At 53.4% G+C, this 8,581-nt stretch overlaps 1 long non-coding RNA gene across 1 annotated transcript; it reads right to left on the bottom strand.

The window, feature by feature from the left end:
- Window positions 1-1,605: 1,605 nt before the first annotated feature.
- On the bottom strand, window positions 1,606-7,879 carry LOC111931837 (uncharacterized). The gene is made up of 4 exons (XR_015289349.1): window positions 7,378-7,879; window positions 3,505-3,664; window positions 2,090-2,174; window positions 1,606-1,991 (listed from the first exon to the last, which is right to left on the bottom strand). It is a non-coding gene; the product is annotated as an uncharacterized LOC111931837 (long non-coding RNA).
- Between the last annotated feature and the right edge of the window lie 702 nt (window positions 7,880-8,581).

Genomic DNA, 8,581 nt, shown 5'->3' with positions numbered 1-8,581 from the left:
AAAGTCCTCCTGGGGCTGTTTTTGCGTCTCTCCTGCAGACCAAGGCTTCAGCATCCTTCAGAAAGCGTCTGAGGGCAGCTCTTGGGGCTGGAGAACAATGCCAAGCTGCCCTCAGCCCACGGTGACATGGTCAGATTGAACAGCTCGCCTCAAGCACAGCACTCCTCCCCATATCCATGTGCTTCCCGGAGGGCTGCAGGAGAAAGCACCACCAGGAAAGCCCCCTGGGAGTTTGTCTATCTTGGGATCATCCAGGTGGATCTCCACCAAACCCTCCCGGGGGTCTCCCCAGCTCCTTTCTAGGGTCACCAGAGCAGCCCAGACACCGCTGTTCCCATCCCCTTTGTGAAAAACACTCCGCGTGCTCCGAGCCTGGCCAGCGACATCCCCATGTGGAGTAAACATCTCCCAGCACTGCCTTCACTGAGTTGTTTAATCACAGGCAGCACAATTAAGGAGGCCTCGGAGTTAGAGGAAAAGAGATTAGCAGACTCTGGGCAGAGCATCCATCACGGCGAGCATTTTCGCAGGGGCGCAGCTGCTGCTGACTCCTCTCTTGCAGACACACCGGTTTTGTTGCCGTGTCAGCACCAGCGAGGTTCTCTCTCTCCTGGAGCCTGCAAACCCTGCAGTGCTGAACAGGCTGGGTTTCCACGAGCTGGGGGAAAAGGGATGCTCCCAGACCAGGGAATCGCCAGCAGCAGCTCGGAGGAGGCTGCACCCAAAGTGGTTGTGGGGCACCCCTCTGTTCCTGGGAGAAGGGAGGGCAAGGCTCCTAAACACCCTTTCAAAATCCCTCGGGTTTGGTAAATTAACTGGCTTAAATGAGCAATTAGAGCTCGGTTTAGTGCTCTCTCATTGCACCTCTGCTGGGTGGCTACGCCTTCCCCCTCTCCCACTCTTCAAACAAAAGTTTTGGGGTTTTACAGGAAAAATCATCAGGGCTGGGAGTGAAGTCAGGCATGGAAGAAAACAGGGATGACAGTGGGTAAGGAAGGGCACAGGTGGGAGGGTGATCTCCAGGGTGAAGGGAGGTGATCAACCTCGTTTCTCTGTGGCACTGGAGATTTGGCCAAATCCTGCTGTTGGCCATCTCTAGGGTGGCCTGAGCTGGTCAGCCTCGCTTCAGAGCTCACAGGAATTTGCCTTCCAGTTTTGAGACAACTCAGAAAAGTCCAGCAAGAGTCCCGGGTCTGATTTACAGCAGAGCAGGAGGCATCACAATAACAATAGTAACAGTAATGATAGTTGGGTGAAAGTTTGCAGTAATGAACTGGCTGCAGCACAAAGCTACTTAATAGACTCAATTTCCATGTGACAACTGAGTGAAGGTACCAGAGGAATTCACATCCCATGGCTTTGATGATGAATAAAAGATCCCTTCAGGGCTGTGCAGAGCTGGGACCTTTCTTCCACCCATGCTGACCCCAAAGAAGTCACACTCAGTGGTTGGTGCCCCTGGATTCCTGGCAGTGTCCCAGGCCAGGCTGGACACTGTGGCTCAGAGCACCCTGGGATAGTGGAAGGTGTCCCTGCCCACGGCAGGGCGTGGGATGAGGTCCCTTCCCACCCAAACTAGTCAGGGATTCCAAAATTCCACAATAATTGCACTCTCTGAGCCCTCCTTTAATTCTTTTCAGAGTCTCTGGAAGACAACTGATGAAGACATCATTTTCCTCGGCAAATGAAAGGATGTGCTTCCCCCCGAGGAAATCATTTCTATTCTGCACCTTTTCCTTAATCCCACACAGTTTGAGAGATGGTTGATTTATAGGTTTCCAAGGCTCTCTTTTCTCCCACTGCTGCCAGAAATGAAATGGATCGGGCACATCCCGCCCTGCCTGAGGTTCCAGTGCGCGTGCCGAGCATCCTCCCTGTCCCCCACGGACAGGGCATGCAGGGATGAGCCAGTGGAGGATTTCAAACAGCACCTGGGGCTCCAAAGATGGCATGGAGGAGGTGTACCCTGACCACAGAAAGGGATACTTGATCTGAATTCCAGGGAAGAGAAGGAAAAAAACGTGGATGGTTTTGGGGGTCTTTAAAACCAAGCCCAAATAGGGTCACTCTCACAGTTATTAATAATTACCTCTCCCTGATATCCTCCTTTGCCAAGCCCTTTACACATGGAGCCAACACAGCAGCAGGGGAAGGATCCAGCAAGGATGAGACCTCTGGAAAAACAGAGAGAGACAGGGGGAGGGCGTGAGATATCCCATCACTGCATCCCGGCCAATACTCACCGAGAGCGAAACAAACCTCAAACAAACAAACAAACAAAAAAGCCTGCTCCCCCAGGCAAAACAAATCCGAATAAAAACTCCAACTCTCCTCCCACAAAAAAACCCAAAACTCTAGCGCCCTCAAAATATAGTACTTGCAAAGAAACTAAAAAAAAAAAAACAACAAAAAACCCCCAGAAAACGACCCCCCCACAAAGCCCCCAGAAACCCAGCCCTCCCAAAAATAAACCCTATAAAAACCAACACCTCCAAAAAAAAAATCTCCAAAAACAAACCCACCCTCAAGAAACCCCCAAAAAATTGAAATAAAGCCAAGTCCCCCAAAACCCACTCCAAAACAAAACACAAAAAATACACCAAAAAACCCTAGAAACAAACAGACAAACAAACAAATGCAAAATGAAATCAAACCCCACCCCAAAATCCCCTCAAAAATAAAAAACCTCCTCCAGAAACAACCCCACCCCCCCAAAACCCCAGAAAAACCTTCAACACCCCAACATAACTACAGGTTTTGGTTTGAACATGGAAAACTCTCTGAAAGGAGAAAAGAAAGAGGCTGCTATCCACATCCATCCTGAACTTCCCAACAAACTATCCTCTGCTCCTGCCATGGCTTTGGGTCAAACTCACATTCCTATGGGGACATCGGAGATTTTTGGGACTAACTGGAAATCATAAAATCATGGAATGGTTTATATTGGAAAGGATATTAAAACATCATCTTGTTCTGCCCCCTGCCATGGCGAGGGAACATTCCAGCTTGGTTCCAGCCCCATCCAACCTGGCCTTGGACACTTCCAGGGATGGGGAGTCCACAGCCTGGACTTGCTCCCTGATTTCTTGGTGCCCAGGAATTCTCTCACAGAAAGTACGGACTTTCCCCTTGAAGCAGCACCACCATGACACTCCTCTCTCAGAGAATTTCAGAAGGTGCTGAGGCTGAATGGGCAAACACTGAGGACTGATGCAGGCTGAGCTTGGAAAGGGGAGTGCAGCACTGTCAGCTTTCAGGCTACAATAAACAGAAATTCCTCCAATATTCAAATGTTCCCCAAGGAAAAAAAAAAAAAAAAAAAGTTGTTGAAAACACCCCATGTCAGAACAGAACTTCCAGAACAAACAGCCCTTGCAGTGACTCTGGCAGGGATGGTGGGTGGGAGTATCAGCCCCAAAGCATCCTTCCCACTTAGGTACAGAGCTGATGACAGGGGTATCCAGCACACCTTTCTGGAGGTTTTGAGATCCTGTCTTCTCTTACCTCTGCACTTTGTGGGGAGGGAGCTCCCAGCACTCCTTCCTGCTCCTACAGCTGGGAGCAGGCGCTGATGCATCTCTTCAGTAGCCTGGGTGTTCCAAGCTCCCTTCTTCATCCTCACAGCTGAGCTTCGTGTCTGGCTGCAGCATTCAGTGCTTTGAGGCTGGATCATGGAATCAGAGAATCCCAGAATCCCAGAAGGGTTTGGGTTGGAAGAGACCTTAAATCCCATCTCATTCCAACCCCCTTCCCCTGCCACAGGGAGAGTGAGACACTGCCATGGCACTTCCTCACACAAGTCCCTGGAAATGGCCGAGGGACAGGGCAGCCAATGCCCAGGGGGAGAGGGAAAACTTCCCAGGACTGCTGCCTGCTGGGGGGATTGCAATAAACCCACAGTCCGGGGACAGCAGGGAGCATAAACACCCTGACCTTCCCTGAATACACAGGGAGCAGAGCAGAGTTTTAAGCAGAGGCAGGAGTTTTAATAAATACCCATTCCTGGGGAAACTCTGCCCTTGGCACCAACAGAGTGCAAGCAGTGGATGACAGGGGCCTCATGGGCATGGAGAAAGGATGGGGCTTGTGACACACCTGCTTGGCACCAGGCATGTGGCTGATGGGGCTCAGAGCACCCTGGGAGAGTGGAAGGTGTCCCTGCCATGGCAGGAGGTGGGACTGGATGGTCCTTAAAGGCCTTTCCAACCCAAACCATTCCATGTACAAACACGTAGTTTTGGAGCTGTGCCCACTCCAGTGCCCCTCCTCCAGCCCATGCTAGATGTAAGCCAGAGCAGCACCTGAAATCATTGCCCTCAATGTCCCTCCCAGCTGCAAGCTACATTTTCCTACAAACCCCTGACGACCCACTCCCTGAAGGATGCAAGGAGATCTTCACATGTGATGTGGCAGCCTTTCCTTCCTTCACTATGGGCAGCACTTCCGCAGGGATGAGCCCATGTTTACGCCCTCGGCCAGAGGATGCTCAAGCAGGCTGCAGATCCAGGGGGGCAGGCAGCATCTGACTCCATCCTCCATCCCCCTAAATCCCTGACTCTTCAAAATGCCCCATGACTCCAAACCACCCTGCAGGGGACCATGCCCCTGGTGAACTCCAGCCCCCGACGGCCACGGAGGCAGCTCTCCCCCTGCAGCTTTCTGCTTGCACAAGCACTGCTTCTGCTATTAAATCCAGAAAAGCAATAACATCCCCAGCAATAGATGCCACTCACAATAGCTCAGGGAGCAGATAAGGTTCCCAGAAATGTGTTATTCCTGTTCAAAGCCTTGGTCACAGTGACCTCCACAGATACTTTGAACTCGAGCTGGTTTAAATTTGGTTCTTTGTTTGTTTGTTGCTGCATCCACTTTTTAAGGAAACTTTCAGCAATGCTAAGCCCTGCTCATATCTGCTGTGCTCTGGTTTCTTTCTTCATTTAATGAGGCAAAGTCTAGTTAATTAAAAAAAAGATCTCCATCTCCCAGCTGACAGATTGCCCTTGGCCCAAGCACTCATGCTCCCCAGCCCTCTCCTTCTCCTCCTCCTCCTCCTCTCCATCCTCCAAAGAGATGGAAACCAGCCCTTTGATGGGATGTGTTTATACCTTACAGGGATCCAGTGAATTAAAAAATACAGTTTAAAAACTAAAGAAACAGAGTCAGTTTGCTTCCCACTGACCCCCAAGTCCAGGGAATGTTGCTGCTTTGGGATGAAACATAGTGCCACAGCATTCCCACACGGCATCCCCGGCCTGGCCCCGCAGGAGAAGGGACCTGCACCTCTCCCACTGCTCCCACTGGGGCATCCATCACCAGCAGGAGATGGAGGTAGCTCCAGGCCCCAGCCCTGTACCACAGACCTCTGCTTCAGGCTCCTGATGTGCAGGGAGGAATAAAACTGGTTTTTCCCCAAAAGAAGAAAGGACAGCAAGGCCTGTTTGGCACCCCCCCGTCTCCTCCTGGCCAGCACCAGGCTGGCTCCTGGAAGGGGCAGAGAGCAGAACAGCCAAAGCCAGGCAGGCTGGGCAGCTGGAGACAGAGGGGCTGGGTGGTTTCATGGAATCCCACATGGAAAACTCCCCTGTCCCTGTCCCCACACTGTTTTCAATGCAGAAGCTGCAGATGCACACGGCTGCATCCCAAACCCCTCTGTGTAATTACAGATCCACAGTTTCTTCTGGGCTTCCACTTATTTAGTCATCCTTTCTCATCCGCCTCTAATACCCTGAGCTCTGTCAGAGGGCAGAAACACAGCCTTTACATCCAGAAGGACAAGAGTTCCCTGCAACAGCTGCTATATTTAACAGGAAAAATACACTGGGTTGCCATGGCAACCCTGGTTTCTAAAAATAGCCCTGCCATATCCAGCACAGCCGAGAGCACAGGCAGTGCTGACGGAAGCTGCTTTCCCCAAGCGCTGGGGAATGGAAGGAAACTTTTATTCCTGGCTGGAATGGCCACGGAGCAAACTGTGCAGGAGGGGGGGAAAAAAAAAGTCGCAGGAGCCTTTGAGCCTTTGCTAATTAAAGCCTCGTGGGAAGAATCCCTGCTTCCCTGGGCTCAAGGGAACCGCAGTTCCTGGGATGGATGCTTTTCCAAAGGGTGCTCTGGGAGTGGGGGCAGGGCTGGAGGCAGCTGGGTGAGGATGGAGCGCTGGTGCTGGATGTGGTCGGTTTTCCGCTGGCGCCGATGCGCTGAGGCTCGGAGTGGCCGAGTGGCCACGGCTCTGGCACCAGGGTCACCTCCAGCCAGCAGGGGTAAGGCTGGCTTTGGACACCCCCAGGGGCACCCAGCCTTGCCTGGACTGCTCAAAATGACCTGCAGAGAGCTGTGGTGGGGACACACATCTTCCCAAAGGGCCTTTCCCCTCTGCTCCACCAACAAACCCAGTTCTCCGGGCATGGAATCCAGAGCCTTCTCCTTCCCCAGCAGAACACAGGCCCTGTCACCAAAACACACCCCCAGCTCTCTACAGCATGAGCCAGCCAAGCATCCCCCAAAGTATGATTTGCAAAGCTGAGCAGTCACAGCCTGCCTAGGAACAGCGGTTGCTTCCCATCACGCTTCAAGCCTCTGGCCATGCCCCTCATTCTCCTTGCCACTTCTTGCTCCGGGTGGAGGGCACGCCTCTGACAGACTGCAGCCCCCCAGCCCTGCTCCCACACGTGGGAGGAATGGCAGTGTCCTCCCCAAGTCCTCCCTGAGCTCCCCCCTGGCTCCTAGGAACCCTTGAGAACGGAGGTGTTTGGCTTCTGCTCTGCTCCCGGGAGGAAAGGCTCCTCAAGAGGAAAACACCTTGCTGTAGCAGTCAGTGTGCATGTGAGCATTCTTTCTTTTTTCCCTCCCCGCCACTTCAGGAGAAACAGACTGCCAGATCTGATGGGAGCCTAGGGCAATCTAGTGCAATATTTCCTCTATTTTGTGCTTGGTACCAGCAGCCTCAGAGCAGGGCCCAGAGGAGGCCATGGGAATGCTCAGGGAGACCTGGAGAAGGCTCCAGGGAGAGCTCAGAGCCCCTTGCAGGGCCTAAAGGGGCTCCAGGAGAGCTGGAGAGGGACTGGGGACAAGGGATGGAGGGACAGGACACAGGGAATGGCTCCCAGTGCCAGAGGGCAGGGACAGATGGGATATTGGGCAGGAATTGTTCCCTGGCAGGGTGGGCAGGCCCTGGAACAGGGTGCCCAGAGCAGCTGTGACCAAACAGTAGCAGCAGCCAGGGCTCTCCTGGCTCATCTGCCACCCGTGGTGGCCATGGTGACACTGCCTCCCCTCCAGCAGCTGTGCCTCCAGGTGTACCAAGGACATGGGCCCGGCACAGGAGGTGCCCCAGCAGGTGCTGCTGTGCCATGGACACCACTGTGCCCGTGTCTCACTCACCTGGCCTCACTGTGCCTGCCCTCACTCACCAGGCTGGGCTTGCAGGAGCATCCAGCTCTCCGAGGGGCTGGTGGGAGGGTGCTGGAGCAGGGAAGAGCCTGAGAGCATCAGCACAAGCTCAGCAGGGGGGGAAGGGGCCTTGCTCAAGGGCTTCAGGTTCTGTTTCCTTCATCCTGCTGCATCCTGACCCAGTTCCTGGCCAATCCCAACGGGCTGTGAGCTCACTGCACAGAGGGCACCAACGCTAGATGTTTCTCTGGCTCCCTCCACCCCCCGTGATGTCCTGCTACAGCTCCTGCTCAGCATCTTCCCCCAGCCTCTGGAAGCAGAGCACACTTGTCCTCCTCTATTTTATGTCATGCCTGGCCCACTTTTACACCTGCCCTGAACACCTTCCCTCGCTGCAGTGCCCAGAATGGTGTTTCTGCAGCTCCATGGCTGTGTCAGCATCACAGCAACACCTCCTTGTCACTGGCAAGGGCAGTAAATTCATGCCCAAATAAATCCCTACCTTTGCAACAACGTGTGAAAGGAAAGGTTTGAATGATGAATAAACTCCCCAACCAGCCAAATGGAAAAGGGAGTGGATGAGATTTACACGGAGTGCCACGGGGGTGATGGCAGGGGGTGCAGCTCCTCTGGCTAAGCACTGAGAGGATGGAGGGAGGGATGTTTGCTGCTGGGGCTACTGCGTTTAGAGCAGGGCAGGGAGTTAAGTGCACAGAGCCTACTGCTGCTAATGGTGTTTGTGTTTAGAGCCTCAACTCAGATCATGGAAAGATGATTTAGAATTAAATTCTTTAGTAAAAGGGCAGTGAGGCCCCAGCACAGGGTGCCCCAAGAAGCTGTGACTGCCCTTGGATCCCTGGAAGTGTCCAAGGCCAGGTTGGACACTGGGGCTTGGAGCAGCCTGGGACAGTGGAATGTGTCCTTGCTCATGGCAGGAGGTGGGACTGGATGAGTTTTAAGGTCCCTTCCACCCTCAAGCCATTCTAGGATTCTATGAAATAGATTTCACCAGGCAATCCATCCCTCCCCGGGAGAGTTTCCACCACTTGGTGCGGCCAGACCAGCTGCAGATATAACAGCAGCCAGCATGTCCAGACACAGCCACGCCATGCTCATGGTCAGGTGGGTGCTTTCCCAAGGAAAGCTGGCTCCTGACAGCTCTGTCCCAGCCCCAACCCGCTGCCACAGGCCCCAG

Source organism: Cyanistes caeruleus, chromosome 7, assembly GCF_971803275.1.
Source record: "Cyanistes caeruleus chromosome 7, bCyaCae1.hap1.1, whole genome shotgun sequence".
Lineage (NCBI taxonomy): Eukaryota > Metazoa > Chordata > Aves > Passeriformes > Paridae > Cyanistes > Cyanistes caeruleus.
Note: the sequence above shows the minus strand (reverse complement) of the source record. Positions and strands in the feature narration are given on the sequence as shown.